General features: G+C 52.8%; 1 protein-coding gene across 8 annotated transcripts in view; it reads left to right on the top strand.

Annotated features, from left to right (window-relative positions):
• HIVEP3 (HIVEP zinc finger 3) overlaps positions 1 to 15,528 on the top strand; it is a 145,331-nt gene that overhangs the window by 67,624 nt on the left and 62,179 nt on the right. For 2 of the 8 annotated variants that reach the window (XM_071799203.1, XM_065857086.2), the window contains one exon: positions 3,351 to 3,436. The exons of 5 other annotated variants lie outside the window; for them this stretch is intronic. The gene's annotated coding sequence lies outside the window, so the exon portion shown is untranslated. Of the gene's footprint in view, positions 1 to 3,350; positions 3,437 to 5,515; positions 5,646 to 15,528 lie in introns of those variants that run through there. One more of the 8 variants, XM_071799206.1, reaches the window with a different exon arrangement.

Genomic DNA, 15,528 nt, shown 5'->3' on the forward strand with positions numbered 1-15,528 from the left:
GGAGGTGGCTCATGGACAACGGCTGCTTTTACAAACAGGCGTTTAGGATACTTGGGATGAGCAATTTCTGATGGACTCGGGAGCTCTGCCGGGTGGAATCCAAGAGACCTTCCCAGTGCACACGACCATGGCGATTTGGGGCCATTTAACTTCTCAGAAAGCCAAATGGAGCTTTTGTTTTTGCACAGTTTTGGAAGGGACGCGACACCCGCATACACAGTGCAATTCAAAATACGTGGTAAAGATGCTTATTTAATTTTTAAATTAACGCTTGTTACGCATAGACGCCCATTCTACTCAGCATGGACCGGCTCTGTAATTCCTTGTTTCACGTGCGTTGATGTGGTTATCGGGGTGTTTATCGTATATTGGTCTGTGTTGGTGGTTTCCAACCTTTCTTTAATTTGTAGATCTTTCGTGTTTCCAGCGGGGTGCAGTCATTTGCCGAGCAAATTTGAGCTTCCAGGTGCTGGGTTTGCTTTTCTTAGTTACATTTGACAAACCCTCCGGATCCCCAGGGCTCCCCAGGCGCACTGGAAACATAGGAAACATAGGGAGGTTGTACAGAAATCCAGAAGGGAAAGGAGAAGGAAGGCAGCCGTGTCCCTCCCCTGTGTCCCATCTGAAGATGCCACCTCTTGTACTTCGCAAAACTGGGTTGAGTGGGAACCTGCTCAGGTGCTTGTGCAAAACATATAAAAATAGGGTAAGATGTTTCTCGTAGACACATATGGGGTTTATTCCAGCAGCGCGATGAGCATTGCTGGAGGCCGTATGGTCTCTATAGGTACCTGTGCCACCAGCGGGCCCTGGGGGGCAGGACGCGCGTCAGCCCGGCTCTTTGCTCCTCAATTCTCGCCGAACCGCAGCAGCCTCCCCCGAGCGCTGTGCGGAATACGCTCGCGTTACTCATAGTTGGCCGCGGTTCCCATTCGCACATATTGTTTGACAAATGTCAATTCCGAAGGAAAAAAATAATTTAAATTATTTCTCCGAGACAAAGTTTCAGATTTAACGCTGAGCAGATGCTCCGTCTAAAATTAGCGTAATGACTCCTCATGGCTGCTCCTCACCAGGACATGTGTCTCTAATGTAAGTGTTGGAATAGTGGAACTTTGCGGTGATTTTTTTGGGTAATTGCAGATTCTCCTGCACGCTTTTGGGACGTTGAACGAGCACGGGGAGCTTTTGCTGCTGGTCCCATCCTGCAGATGTGGGAAGCGAGACGCAGAGCTCGCCGGCCGAAACCTGCTCAGGATCTCATTTTGTTTGTAGGGGTTTACGGTTCGGGTTGTAAAAGGCTGTTCAGTGCATCTGGAATATGTTTGGGTGGCAGGTTTCTGCTGCTCCAGCTTTCCCAAGGGGAAGGATGACACAGAAACCGTGTTCCCGTCCCCTCTTCACGCAGGATCCTGATTGCTCATACTGGAACTTAGTGCCTTAAAAATAATAATACAGCATTTTTAAGTCTCCAAAGAGCTTCCCCGGCTGGGAAGGCCGTGGCACACAAAGGTGAAGTGACTCGTTGATAGTTGCTTAGCAAATCCGTGGGAGAACTGATAGGGAAATCCCTGATTCCCACGCTGCAAAGGGGGTTTTAGGGGAGCCTCCTTCCCCTGGTTCCTCAAACAGCAGCTTTAGCAGTCCCGTATGTGCAGAAACTGGAAATCCTGACCCTGTTTTTGGCTCTGTTGGTGCATTTTAGCAGCAGGGATGAGTTGGGGAACGGCTGAAGTGCTGAGCACCGAGGGTGCTGTGCTGGGGACTCCTGGAAAAACGAACAGAGCTCAAATGAGAAAGAAGCAGCGGTGGGCATGGCTTCAAAGAGGCCTTTCAGGCAGCGGGGAGTGCTGTGCACACCCCAGGCCACGCCGAGGTGAACGGGGCTGGTGAAGGATGGGGAGGAAGAGGCTGAGCTTTAAATGAGGGTGAGGTGTGGCGGTTTGAACCACCCGTGGCCCGAGGACAGTCCCTTTCCTCACCAAACGCTGGTGTCTAACAAAGGGTTCGCACAGAGCTGCCCAGCGCGGCCTGGACTTAACCCCCGTGCTCCTGACCCCTGTGGGAAGCGCAGTCTCAGGGGAACATGGGCCTTGGTTTTCCCATTTAAGCAAAACCGCACTTTTCCACCCAAGAAAAGCCACCGGGCAAACACCTTTGTGCCGGTTGCCTTGAATGGCCGCGTTTGTCTGTCGGGGGAAAAACACCTGGAGGTTTTTGGCTGTTGGAGCACAGAGATCAACCTCCCCAAGTGGGAAGAGGCCGTTTGGGGTGAGGGGCAGAGCCGAGGATGCTGGTTACAAAATAAGTTTAAAAAACTATAGCATTATTTTAAAATGAAAATCTCGAACGTGCCTGTGTTCGGCACCGCGTGGTGCACTTGAAAAGCAACATTAGCACCTTGCAGCTATTTTGGTGAATTCCTGGGGCTGTGTCTTCTACAGACAGAGGTTTTATCACCACAGAGGTGCCGGGTGCCCTTTCAGACTGGAAGGTGATATTTTAATTGATATTTTAATATGTGCTTCTCACAGCCGGTTCTCGGTTCATCCCCATGTAGATGTGTGAGGATGAGCTGATCTGTCTGTCCGGCTTAGTAAAACCAGGACCACAGTGAGGCTGCTGCTGGAGTCTGAGGCGCTGACACCAAAACCAAACAGCGAAACAAAACAAAAAGGAAACCACACAAAACACGGGGTGTGTTTTGGGGCTGAATCGGGCGGTTTGAGGAGAGCAGAGCCCCGGGACACAACCCCCAAATATCTCAGGGTGGCTGGGGACGCCTGGGCCCCCGCTCCCCAGGGCTCTGGTGCTGCTGGGGGACTGGATCAGCGAGGAGCCCGGACAGGAGGGGACGAGGAGGAGGATGTGGGGAGGAAGGAGAGAGGGGTGGATGGAGAGGAGCGGGAGGGCTGGAGGCCGGGCCGCAGCTCCTCCAGCTCCAGCCGCAGCTCCTCCAGCTCCAGCCGCAGCTCCTCCAGCTCCAGCCGCAGCTCCTCCAGCTCCAGCCGGGGCTCCCGCCTGTCCCCCCCGCCGTTCGGCTCCTGCAGGCAAGAAGCCGCTTTTGTGCTGGAAAAATGATCGCTGGGCATCTCCGCCCCGCTTCTGAGCTCCAGCCCGGAGGAGTTTGCTCCCAACCCGCCCGGGTGTGGGATGGAGCTGGAGCGGCAGCGCAGGGAGCCAGCGGGGTGAAGGATTCCCTTGTCTGCCCCACAGCCACAGCAGCTGCTTGACAACAGGAAACAATGTGTAGTGAATGGAAAAAAAAAAGGGGGTGGCGCTGCCCGAACAACTTCCCTTTACATCACTGCCCAAATAAGGAGCTTTAAACTAACCCTTTTCTATTGCAGCCCCGCAGAAGATCCCCCTGGAGTCCCAGGGTCCCCGCGCTGAGGGCAGAGTCATGGGACAGCGGCGGCGCGGGGGGCACCTGCAGGTAACGAACCCCAGCGCTCGGCTCCGCTGGCCGGGGCGTCCGCGGCCGCCACTGAGATTTGTGTCTGTTTTTCTCGTATCAGCCGCGGTCAGCGCGGGGAGGGAAGAGCAGCCCGTGGGGTGTAATTAGGAGCGCTCGTAGACTCGGGCATGTCTCGCTGGTGAGGTCACGGCGATGAGTAACCGGAGTTACTGGATGTCGGGCTCCTGGATCCTGTAAACACCGAGGGGTTGTTTCTCTTGATCCGCCGCCAGACTGCCCGGGTGCCTTCGCTGGCACTGCCTTAGCGCAGCTCCGCTCTTAATTGGCAGCCGCTTCTAATTAAGGTGCTGAGAGCTGGGGACTTTTCGCTGGCCGGACCATGTGGCAGGGGTGAGCTGTCTGTCTGTCTGTCTGTCTGGAACGGATTTCCTCCTTATCACTTGCACAGGAAAGCAAGCGGGGAGCAGAAGGGCCGTTCTTGGGCAACACGTGATGCGAGCGAGGAGCCGTGCGAGTGCAGTCCCTGCTGAGCTCCTCGCAACCCGGCTTTCCCAGCCCAGCGGCCGAAACACCCGCTGGGCTCCGGCGGGCAGGTGAGCGCTGGGACCCGCTGGATGCCGAGGAGGGTCCTGGGGCCGACCCTTGGGGTGCTCTGTCCTTTTCGAGTGTTTCTCGCTGCTGATTAGCACCTGCGCGTCAGCAGAAAATGAGGCAGCTTTAAAAATGCATTAAGCCTGAGTAAGTGAGCGCTAATGATTTAAGCTTCTTAATCCTCCTTGATGGAAATTAATGATGCTTTTGATGCACCCAGAGGTGCGATCAGAAACGCAGACGCGCGCTGAGCTGCTCAGTGCAAATGTGTGGACTGTTATTTCGGAACAAACAAAGCACCATGCGTTATTTTGATGCGTTCCTCCCGGTTCTGTAGCTGTGTGCCTGGGCATCGTGCAGGCGCCTGGAGCCTTTACCCGGTGCACCCTGGCGAGTGGAAGTGGCCGGGGCAGCTGACGCGGTGATTTATGGTGTGAGCAATACAATCCAAACCCCGCTCTGCTGCTGCAGGATAACCTGTAGCTTACAGGCTTTTAGCCTCCCTGGTGTTGAAAGATTATTAGTGTCAGCGCACAGAGCCAGGTTTAACCTTCTGGATGTCCTGGTTGCTTCATCGCAACTCCCACCTCTCTTATTTTATGTGGCTTCAGCGACCCCTTAGGAAGCTGTTTGTGCTTTTTGGGGACTGTGGTGTTTTTCTCACGGTCTCAGTGTTTCAGGAACTGTGCTTTCTGATTCTTGTAGGAAAACGTTCGCAGTGCGTTTCCCCCATAAGAGCAGATGGGATTCGCGTGGGGCGGGACGTTGTGATTCTCACTTGGCTCGCAGGTGTGAAGATGCTCCAAAGCCCATGAGTCACCTTGTCCCCGTCCCCTTCTTAGCAGGCAGGTCTGACTGAAGGGATCCTGGAAATGGGATTGATTTTTGTCTCTAGAGGAGTTTCCTTCCGTGGAGGGTGTGGAGGTACCGGTGCAGGCGGTGGTGGGGCTGATCCGTGCTGTCCTGACCTGCTTTGGAGAAGAGAAGCCTTCTGCCCCAGGGCTCGTTAGGCTGGGGAAGGACTCGCCACAGCCCTTGCAAAGGAAACACAGAGCCTGTAGGGGACTCGTGTAAATTGTGTGTAAACCTCCCGAAGTTACTAGTTGATTAATTAAGGGATGTGTTACCACCAAAGTCTTTGCAGCAAGTCCGGGCTCTGTGTCCTCCGGGACACGTTCAGTGCACACAGAGGTGGGTGCAGCCCTAGAAACGCCTTTGAGCAGCAAAGTTATTCCCTGCGATTGACCATTTCCGTCCTAATGCACAACGGGCACTTCTGATTTCTCCGTGCTGGACATCAGCCATTTCAGAAACATTTCTACATCCCGCTGCAGCTTCTCTACTGTGCTTTTAGCATCCTTACCAGGGACCCCACAAACCCCTTTCCCCCCGGGTGCAGGAGGAGGCGAGACGGGACCGTGGGCTCTGCTCGCTCGCTTTTCCTGGCTGAGCACAGGCACATTCTCGCAGTGGGGGCGGAGGAGGGAGCCGAGCGGGGAGCCAGCGAACTCGGAAATGTTTGGAGCTCGCTCTTGAAAAATATACGGCAGCTGTCAATAGAATAGCTCAGTGTTCGGCTTGCGTAGTATGCAGCGAGCGTGATCGGATGTGGGAACTGCAGAGGGGATCCGGTGGGGTGAGTCCTTGGAGAAACGGTTTCGAGAGTAATGTTTATTCTGAAGCGAACAACAAAAGCGCGGTTGGGGCAGCTTTGCTGCGCCGCGGGGCTGCGGCACCGCCGGTAACCGGAGAGAGCGGGAAGTGCGTCCCGGCCGGGAAAGCACCCGGCGTCCTGTTGATTGGGTGGCGGGTCATTAACGAGGGGCTCCTGGGAACTCCGTCCTGTGCGTCACCGGCAGAGCCCGGGTCGCGGGCGGCTCCGCTGCCTCCGGAGCGCTGGGTTTCCCCGGCTGCCTCGCAGCTCCGGCCACGTTTGCCTGCACGTGTTGGATGCAAAGTGTTGGAGCAGGCTCGCTGCTTCTGAAGCGCTTTAAGGCGTTTGGTTTCTCGGCAAGGGGGTTCAAACTTGGGGAAAAACAAAACTTTCTGGGAGGGAAAGCAATTTATTTAGAATATACATTCAGCGCTGTTGTCTCTGACTTTAAAAAGGCTGCTTGTTGGTAGATCTTTACAGCTCTGCAGGGATCTGCAGCCGGCCGGGCCAGCTGGGATGCAGGGAGGTGTTTGTTCTGTTTCCCGTTCTGCCCATTACACTTGCTGCGTTCTCCCCACCTTCGCTTGTTAATCCAGCTCCGTTTCTCGCCGGTGCTCCCTCTCCTGGCTCTGCCGAGACCACCTTGCGAGAGGACACTTGGCGTTAGAGCTCCCGCTGCTGCGACCTCAATTGAAGAAAAGGGTCTTTCCCAGGCCGGCTTTGCACGGCAGCCGGGAGCGGGGGCTCTATGGTCGCTGCAGTAATCAGAATGGAGATTTTTATCCCGCCTGGCTCTAATTACGTGCCTGCATAAGGTGAACCTTTTAATGAGCATGAAAAGACGCATTGTGTGTCAGGGAGGGCCTGCGTTAAAGGGACTGGGGGATTATTCAGTCATTCAAAAAACATTTGGTGAAAGTAAATGTGCAATAAATCTTCCTTATCCTCCACGTTGCCTCGTTTGCTTTGCAAAGCCCAGCCCCCCCTCCCTAGGAAGCCCAGGCTGGGCCCAGCTCCTCTAGTGCTGGTTTTGATGCTTTTCAGCGCTTTCTGAGGAGGGGACGGGGCTGCGCGGGCAGGGGTTGAGCTGAGGAAACCGGCCATGCAGAGACATCCCGCGCTGTTTACCGCCTGGAAACCTTCCGAGGAGGAGCAGTAACCAACCCCATTAAACACACATAGATGGTATTTTTGTAACGCTTTTTAGTTTGTTTTCAGTCGCACGGAAATTTCAGTTCAGGGGCACTTTGTTCTGGGAACCGCTCAGCGGCTTTTGAGTGGGATAGCGGAGAGGAAAACACGGGTGAGATCAAGTTTTCCTGCTTTCCCAAACACGCTGTGGGTTCCCCCGTGCCCGGAACGCGGGTCCGTCCCTGTGGGCACAGAGCGCTCGTGGGTCCAGCGCTCGGCGAAGCCTTGAGCACAGCGTGTGGGGCCAGGGAGAAGGGAACTGACTGTGCAAGCACACAGGAGCTGGTGGCCAATGGTACAAAGTCGAGCATCTTCAGCACTGTGGGAAACCTTATTGTACACGGATGGTATAAAAATGTTATTTTTTAGCGCAAATGAGGCTTTCGGTTTCAGCAGCTTCTCAGTTTTCTGATCCTACGTCGTCTTTTCTATGTATCCAGCCCTTCCCTTGTTCCTTCCTCCGGCTCTGGAGTCACCTGTTCCTTAAGCTGTTACTCAGGCTTTGCAGCCCTGGGAGCCTTTGGGGTTTCAGTTCTTTTGCTCTGCTTCTCCCGCAGATTTTAGGCAGGAGAGCAAAGTGTGTAAAAATTGGCTGGATGCGGCTGAGCTCAGACGTGGTTTGGGTTCCTCTGCTGGTGTTGCTCTCAGCAGGACCTGGCGGGGTTTGCTGAGCCCTCGTTTGGTGGAGCAGTTTAGAGGGGAAACCTCGGGAGAAGCCAAGAAATGGAGCCTGGCCCTTTTCCCAGCAAACCTGGTCTAAAGTGTAGTAGTTCCCTGAAGTCTGTATTACCATCCTCCCGTGTCCGGGTTGAAATCCAACCTCTGCTTTGCTTTGATGGGCCCTGCTGAAGGGAAATTCACTCTTTGCAGACCTCAAAAGGCACAAATCGGACACGGCCGTTAATTTTGTATCCACCCACAGTCACTTTGCATAGGGATTACTTATAGATTTAAGTCTCGGGTATACGTGGACTGGCTTTCTCCATCTTCAGGTGTATGAGTATTGTCTTTGATAGCCACATCTGTATCATCTGTATAATCTATATCATCATGAACCGGCGGTGATGCAGGAACCCGAGGGGTGTTGCGTTGTGAGCTGGTTGTGTTCCCAGCTCAGGGTAGGTTATAATCTTAGAGTAAAAGGCCAGCTAGACAAGCATTTCACCGGCATGTGCTCCCCAAAGCTAACGTGGTGAGATAAGCCGTGGGTTGGAGGTTTGGGGGTTGGCGTCACCGCTGGGGGCGATGGCAGAGCCACCTCCAGCCACTTGGTCTGCTGCAGGTCAGTGGGCGCTTGTTATTCGGGTAATGGGCTGCAAAACTGGTTTTGAAACCCAAAGAGCTTCTGGCAGCTTTCAGGAGATTTCGGAGCAACCCTCTCAACGTCTCCTTGGCTCCTCCTGCCCTGAGATGCCCAAGAAGGGGTGTTGGATACAACAGCTCTGCCCATCCACTGTGGTTCGGGGGGGTCACTGGGGACCCCAGGGGATGCGGTGGGTGACCCAAGGCCAAAGCTGCGGGTTTGTCACTAACGGGAATGTGTTTCAGAGTTTTCCATGAGGCAGCGCTGGCTCTTTAAATAGCTGCCCACGGGTTTCCTGTGTTCCCTCCTGCCCTTCTCTTCAGTTTTGTTGGGTTTGTTCCATTCTGGGGAGATTACTAACATGAATTAAAGCTAGAGGAGAATTGGAGATGGGGCTAAAATGAGCTGAATAGACACTGAAAAGTTTCATAAAGTTGACGATTTGGAAAGCATGGGGATGGCACCTGCCCCCCGTAAAGCAAGAGCAGCTGTGGGCTGGGTCAGCTGGGACTGGGGGAATAGCTGCTAATTAGCAGCTGCCACCTCATTGCCACAGGGGTGTAAGGGTGATAAACTCCCTGGGAGGCCTCACAGCCTCCTATCAGCTGCAGAGGAACAAGTTACGCGTGCTGGGATGGCTGGGGATGGCTGGATGAATGGAGACGTGATGCCCATTCCATATGGGATGCAGCTTTCGGGAGGGCTGAGCATCGCGGGGTGTTTCTGGAGCAGCTCCACAGAAATTGTGCTCAGGAAAACAGCTGAGGGATTTCTTCACACAAATTCGAGGTCTCTTGGCATCCCAGTGCTGGTGTGAGCTGGGAGGTCTCTTGTGGGACATGTCAGGGCTGGCAGGGGCAGGACAAAGTGTTCCCGTGTGTATTGGGACACACTAATAAAGTGTTGGTCATATTTAAAGGACAAATGCCTTCAATTTGAAGATGCGGAGTGTTTGACTTTGGGACAGAACAGTGTGACGAAGCATCAGGGCAGAACCCACTGCAAGAACAGAGCTGTAGGTATCTACAGAAGAACACGAAGCTTTTCTGAGTTGCAAAGGAAAGTAAAGCTGGGTGTTTAGTTACCTCCCACAAACCTGCTCCTAGTGCTCAGGCATTTCCTTCGTGACTTTTCTCGGGCTAAAATGAACACAACCTGCAGAGAACGGCTCTTTGCCGCCGCACCGCGCGGGTTACGTGTGAGAACTGGCCGGGACGCAGCGGTGTGAGCGGCGGAGCTGGGAATAGCGGGTGTTCCTGCTGGGACGGGGATCTCTGCTGCACTTACCCTGCAAGGAGTCACAGGCGTTTGTGGCCAATGTCCTTCTGTGCTGAAGTGTGTGCTGTGGTTCCTGCTTCTGTAAAACAGGGTTTCAAATGCTCTCCCTCCATCCCGGGGGCATCGCCGTGCTCACCCCCCAGCAGTCGGTGAAACACCACCGAGGTTTGTCTAAAAACGCTAAATAAAAGTAAATTGATGCTATTTTAAATGATATTCTAAGTGCTTCACGCTACAATGAATGACTACAAATAACTATGAAAATGTGTTATGGTAAAGATTCACGGTTCATGAGCACTCTGGGCTGGGAGGATGTTGCTTTTCAGCACTGGTGGCCCTGCAGCCGCCCAAAAAGTGCCAGAATGGGTAAAAAGAGCCTGAGATCTTCCTGCATGGGGTGCACGCCTGGATCCTTCCACCCCGAGCATCCTCCCCAGTGACTCACATCTGACTACCGCCGCGGTTTGTACCATCACCAAGGTGATCCGTGTTAATTCGAGGCGCGTTTATTAAAACCGAGCCCTCGCTGCTCGTGCAGAGCTGCGTCAGACGGCGCCGTTTGCATTCAAAGCGAGGAAGCCTGAAACCATTGCTGCCAAAAGTGACGGATTTGCAGCGCTGTGCCGGTGTGTGTTGGGTTTATCACGCATTATGCAGGGTTTGGGTCTTTAAAGAAGTGAAGGGCATGTCCCTGGTGAGGTGTTGGTTGCCCCATGGTCTCCGTGGAACACGGTGGCGTGTTGGTTGTGCCTGCAGTTGGTTGCTGTAGATGTGGTCGCCTGCCTTCGTGTGCCAGCTGTGGTCCACCTGCGGGGATTTGCTGCAGAGTTAGGAAACACTTTACATCCGTATTTGCATTAATCAGACTTTGGAGTTATTGGGAAGATAGGGGATGTTGTGCCCAAATGGCAAACCAGCAGTTGATTTTGGTTTTGAAGTACACGGGTGTAAAGCGGGTTGTTTCCATGCTTTTGCACTGTGTCAGTGTCGGAATTAAAACCGCCTTTCCCACGGGGACGCCCCACCTGGACCAGGCATTTTGTCCCATTTTAAATTTTGTACTTGGGAAGCTGCTTTTGGAATATGGGCATGGATTCTGTCTCTATTGCATGTGTAGAGGGGACCTGACCATGTTCCATCACCAAACATCCCCTTAAACAGCGGTGTTCTCACCCCATTTCCATCCCTGTTAGCACGGGTGGCTCCATGGTGCTGGGGCTGTCACCGCGGGCCCGTTTGCACGGGCGGGTGTGCGAGAGCAGGAGCAGGGGATGGTTTCCATCCAACTGTGTTATTTCTGGCACCGCTGCTTTTTCTGTAATCGCCGTGGAAACTGTTTTGCTTGGGGGTTCATCAAGGAAACGCTCTAAGTTCTTCTAGGGAGAAATATATTAAGCAAGTGGCTGTGATACTGGTTTCGTAAGGGCTCGTTTTAATTGGGAACAGTGTTTTCAGGAGATTTTTACTGGCTGGGTTTCTAAGGGAGTCGAGAAACATCTGAAGCGAACGGGCACAGAGCAGCTGCAGGGCTGGAAAGGGGCAGTTGGGTGTTTGGTGTCCGTGTGAAGCTGTGAAGCACCAGCGTTTTGTGCAGATATTTGATATTAGCCCTCACTAAACTACACTTCGAGCTGTTAAATTTCCCCCATTTCTCCTTAGATGTAGAAATAATCTGAATATCCTCTTCTATGAGGGCGGGCTGAGAGAGTTGGGGTGTTCAGCTGGAGAAGAGAAGCTCTGGGGAGAACTTATTGCGGCCTTTCTGGACTTACAAGGGGCCAATAAGAAAGATGGGGACACTTTTGAGCAGGGGCTGTTGTGACAGGACAAGGGGTGATGGTTTAAACTAAAGGAGGGAGATTCAGGCTGGACATGGGGAAGGAATTGTTGCCCTGAGGGTGGTGAGAGCCTGGCCCAGGTACCCAGAGAGGTGGTGGATGAACCATCCCTGGAGACATCCCAGGCCAGGCTGGACGGGCTCTGAGCAACCTGGGCTGGTGAAGATGTCCCTGTCATGGCAGGGGGGACATTGCGGGGCTGGGAAGGTCCCTCCAACCCAGACCACCCTGTGATTCTGTGATTTCTCACCATCACATACTAGAAATCACATGCATTGCAGAAATGGGCTGTGTGGGCCCAGCTTGAGGGAACGTACATTGCAGACAAAAGTCAGGGTGAGATCAGTGGTAGCTGGGGAAGGGAAAGGGTTACGACGGGCAGGCGGTGAGGTGGGCTCTCCAGCTTTCATGTGTGCTCTGTGTTTTATTTGTGGTCCTTCGGAGCGCTCTTTTTCATTGACGTTTGTGGAGAGGCTGATAGCGGAAAGAGGAAAGGAGGTTTTGTCTATGATATACATATTTGATGTTTTGCAATTATGCATTTTAATGATTACCTTAATAAGTTACTCAGACTCACCTCTCACTTTGTTTTGGGGTCTCTGGAGACTTTCTGTTTGCTTAATGCTCTTAAAATCCTTACAGCGTTCAGCAGATGATTTATTGCTATTGATTTATACGGCACCCAGCAGCGGCTCCGTGGCAGCAGCCTGCGGGAATTATGGTCCTTCCAGGACCACTTCAGCCACCATCGAACAGAGGCTCCTCTGATTAACAGGAGAGCGAGATGGACAGATTCGTACAATCTGATGACCTCAGCAATTAATTATTTATTGAGCTTTTAATTTTGCATCCATCATTCTAGCTCTGTCTCCCCTGCCTTCCCAGAGTAGTTGCACAGGGAGGTGAAGCATCAACAGATACCTTGAGAGGGGAGGTTTGCAGCTTAGTGCAGAGCAGCTCAGCCGGGCCCGTGTTAACCCCTGAGCCTCTGGAAAGGTGCTGTAATCTCCTTGTCCTTGGGTGGTTCAAGTCCTCAGAGCCCCTTAGTTTTAAGCCCGAAGAGCCGTGTTTTCCCCAGTGCTGCGAGCTGCAGGGCAGGAGATGGTGTGAATCCATCCTGGCCCTGGAGCTGGTGGGTGCATGAGCCTCTTTGTCTCCAGCACTGGACAGAGAGGGGTTGCCATTGTTTTCTTAGCATCCCTTATCGCTCTGCTTTCCTTGGTTCTTTTGCTTCAAGGCTTCCAGCAGATGTCTGCGGGTATGGGGGTCTCTGCGGGTATGGGGGTGTCTGCAGGTATGGGGGTGTCTGCAGGTATCAGGAAGACAGCTTTTCTAAATGCACAAGGATCTGGGGATGTTTTGTTTTGGTTTTTGGCTTTCCCTCACCTTTTTTGAAGGATCAAGAGTGGCCTCAATTTGGAGAAGGGCACGGAGGTTTGGGATAATCGGGTGCATCAGCTTTCGTGGATGCAGCTCTTTCCTCCCTTGGCTGTGCTGTTTTGCTCAGGGATTTGGGATCTTTGTGTCCATGACCCACAAGGAGATACCTCAGGAGATACTGGTGGGATTTTCTTCTTCGATAGCCAATGGTATTTATGGGACCTCAGCACAGCTGATCGTTCCAGAACCTCTGGGATGGATGGGAGCTGCCGCATCTCCTACACTTGTGCTTGTAGCTATGGGCTGTTATAGAAGCCACCAGAAGAAGGTGCAGGACAGGAGAAGAGGTGATACTGTGTTCTCATCCAGCCCCCAGCCGAACTTGAGCAAGATCTGGGCTTGGAGGAACATGGTCCTGTCCCACAGCCGACTTTGGGCTGGTTCAGATCAGCATCAGTGCTGGGAACAGGCAACAAAAGTCACAGAACCAGACTTCTCACCACACACTTTCTTGTCCCCTTCGCAGTATTTTATGGATGAACTGGGCTCATTTGCTCCGACAGATCCACCTTTCTGCGTTCGGTGCTGCGGAGGGAGCTGATGGGAATCGCCACAATAAAATTTTAATTAAATGCCAGGCAATAATTTGCAGCGAGTAAATTGCGGTACCTGCAGTACGCTGGTGACATCTGCTCACAGGGCCATTAGTGACTCTGAGAACCAGCGAGAAACACAGGTCCACTTACCTTGTTTTTATTCTTTCAGTCCAGGGCAGAGAGACCTATTATGTTGAATATTTTATAGCGGCGCGTTGTTGCCATCCTTCCTGTGAGTCATTTTTCCACAAGAAACCCGTGCTCGCCGCGTTATTTAACCCCTTTGGAGGGTTTAGAGGGGGGTTGTAAATCTCCTGCAGAAAATGGTCTTTATGTGCCGTTTCCGTGCTGCTGCTTTCATCTTGAGCCTGCTGTGCGTTTGGGGCCCGGTGCAGGTGTCCCCAGGTCACCGGGGGGCTCAGGCTCAGGCCTGAAGCTCCAACTCCTCTTCCCTGGTGTTTCCCCCATGGATGCGTCCAACAGAGCCCAAAATGGACGTGATGAGATGGAACCATATTGGAAATCCATATCCTGCTGTGCAACCCGACAGTGGGGGGATGCTGGTCCAGCCTTGAGCTGTTTCAGGTGGTGGGATGGCTCCTGGTGAAGGGATTTACTAGCGTTCATTCAACTCTTCCCTCTCCCTGTTTTGCCCCATCCCGTGGAGATGCATGTGCCCATGAGTGCAGCTTTTCACACGCTTGCAGATGGCTTTGTCCCCTCTAAAACACTGCCAGTGTCTCTCCGGAAAGATATCTTGAGGTCTTCCCAGGTTTTAGGTTAAGAAAACGAGTCGTTAATAGTTTTGGGGCATTCCTTGTGCTTTGGCGACGTTTCTGACCTGGGAACCAGGACCCGTGTACAATTCTATGTTGTTTTACTCATTTGCAGCAGGTCCGGGGACAAAAATACACACGAGTTTCATTTAAATAACTGTAGTGGAAACTTTCTATGGAAAGAAGATACCCCGAAAAGCCCCTGAAAGAACAAAGCCATTGCCTTTCTGAGTGACTTCCTTTTGCCGCATTGTTTTCCGTTCGCATCAGCCGTTTGCCTCCTTTGGGCCGTGCGGTGTGGTTCCTGTGTCATCCAGCGCAGCTTCTGTGCACACCAGAAAATGGCTATTTTGGTTTGTCTCTCATAAGGCCAAACCCATCCAGCTGCATTTGTACAAACGGGGTCTGCGACATGAGTGGAGCTGAAGAATTGCAGTTAGCGCTGGCTGCGGCGCTCAGGGTGACGCTTTGTGTCGTCCTTTGGGTGAGGAGGTTGAAGAAAGTGAGCGGTAGCATAGAAATTCCTGATAATGTGGGAGCTTCTTGACCTGTGGGGTGAAGATCCTGTGACGTTTCAGCGTGTGCAGCGCAGAGATGGTGACAAAGGGACATCATGGGGTGCTGGGGTGCAAAGGGCGGTGTGAGCTCCCGTGTCGCTTGCTCTTGGGGGGACCCTGGGTATTTGTATTTTGGAGAATATAAAGTCATGTTTTTCATTTTGCACTGCAGCTGCTCCCACTGATTTCAGAGCAACAGCGACCGCTGGGCTTGTTTTTCCTTTTTATACCTGTTTGTGGCTTTTATGCCAAAAGTGCCTCTCGTTCACCTCAGATCACACTTTTGTGCTTCTGCGTGGCTTCTTGCTCCCTGGGAATGTGGAAATGAACGGTGATGGTGGGTTCAGAAGAGGCGCCTGGAAAACCGAGCGCAAGCTTGGGGAGGTTGTCTGAGTTTCCCAAACCAAGGGATTCGGAGGTGACTTCAGCTCCCGTGGCAAGCAGGGCCCAGCCTGGAGCTCAGTTCCCCCGAAGCTGACAAGTCCTGGTTAGGCACGATCTTAATCTTGACTTTGATGCTAATGAACCCTGATTCATTATTACAAGGGTGTGGGGCCAGGCAGGAAATGAGCAAAAAGCATTACTGAGAAAAAAATAAATTAAAAATGTGTGATTTCCCACTTGCGGGTGCAGGGTGGGAAAGCTCTGAAGACGCTGTGTGCCTGCTGCAGTGTAGTATATCAACCTCTCTGGTGTTGGCTCGTGCAGTGCTCTTTTCCCTCCCCCTTAGAAGCATGGGATGTAATTAAGCTTGGAAGCAATGGCCTTTGCAGCTCTTTCCTGCCAGCAGGGTGAAGCAGCACATGAAGGGGCATCTTTATTCTTTGTCTTGTTAGTGGGCGAGCAGAACCGTGGATCCTCGGTGCCGTGTGCCCTCCCAGACCCGCGCTCTGCTGGCCCCTGTCCAGAGCTGCTCAATCTAGACCCTGATGCTTTCGGGTGCTCA

Source organism: Patagioenas fasciata, chromosome 25 (genome assembly GCF_037038585.1).
Source record: "Patagioenas fasciata isolate bPatFas1 chromosome 25, bPatFas1.hap1, whole genome shotgun sequence".
NCBI classification, from domain to species: domain Eukaryota; kingdom Metazoa; phylum Chordata; class Aves; order Columbiformes; family Columbidae; genus Patagioenas; species Patagioenas fasciata.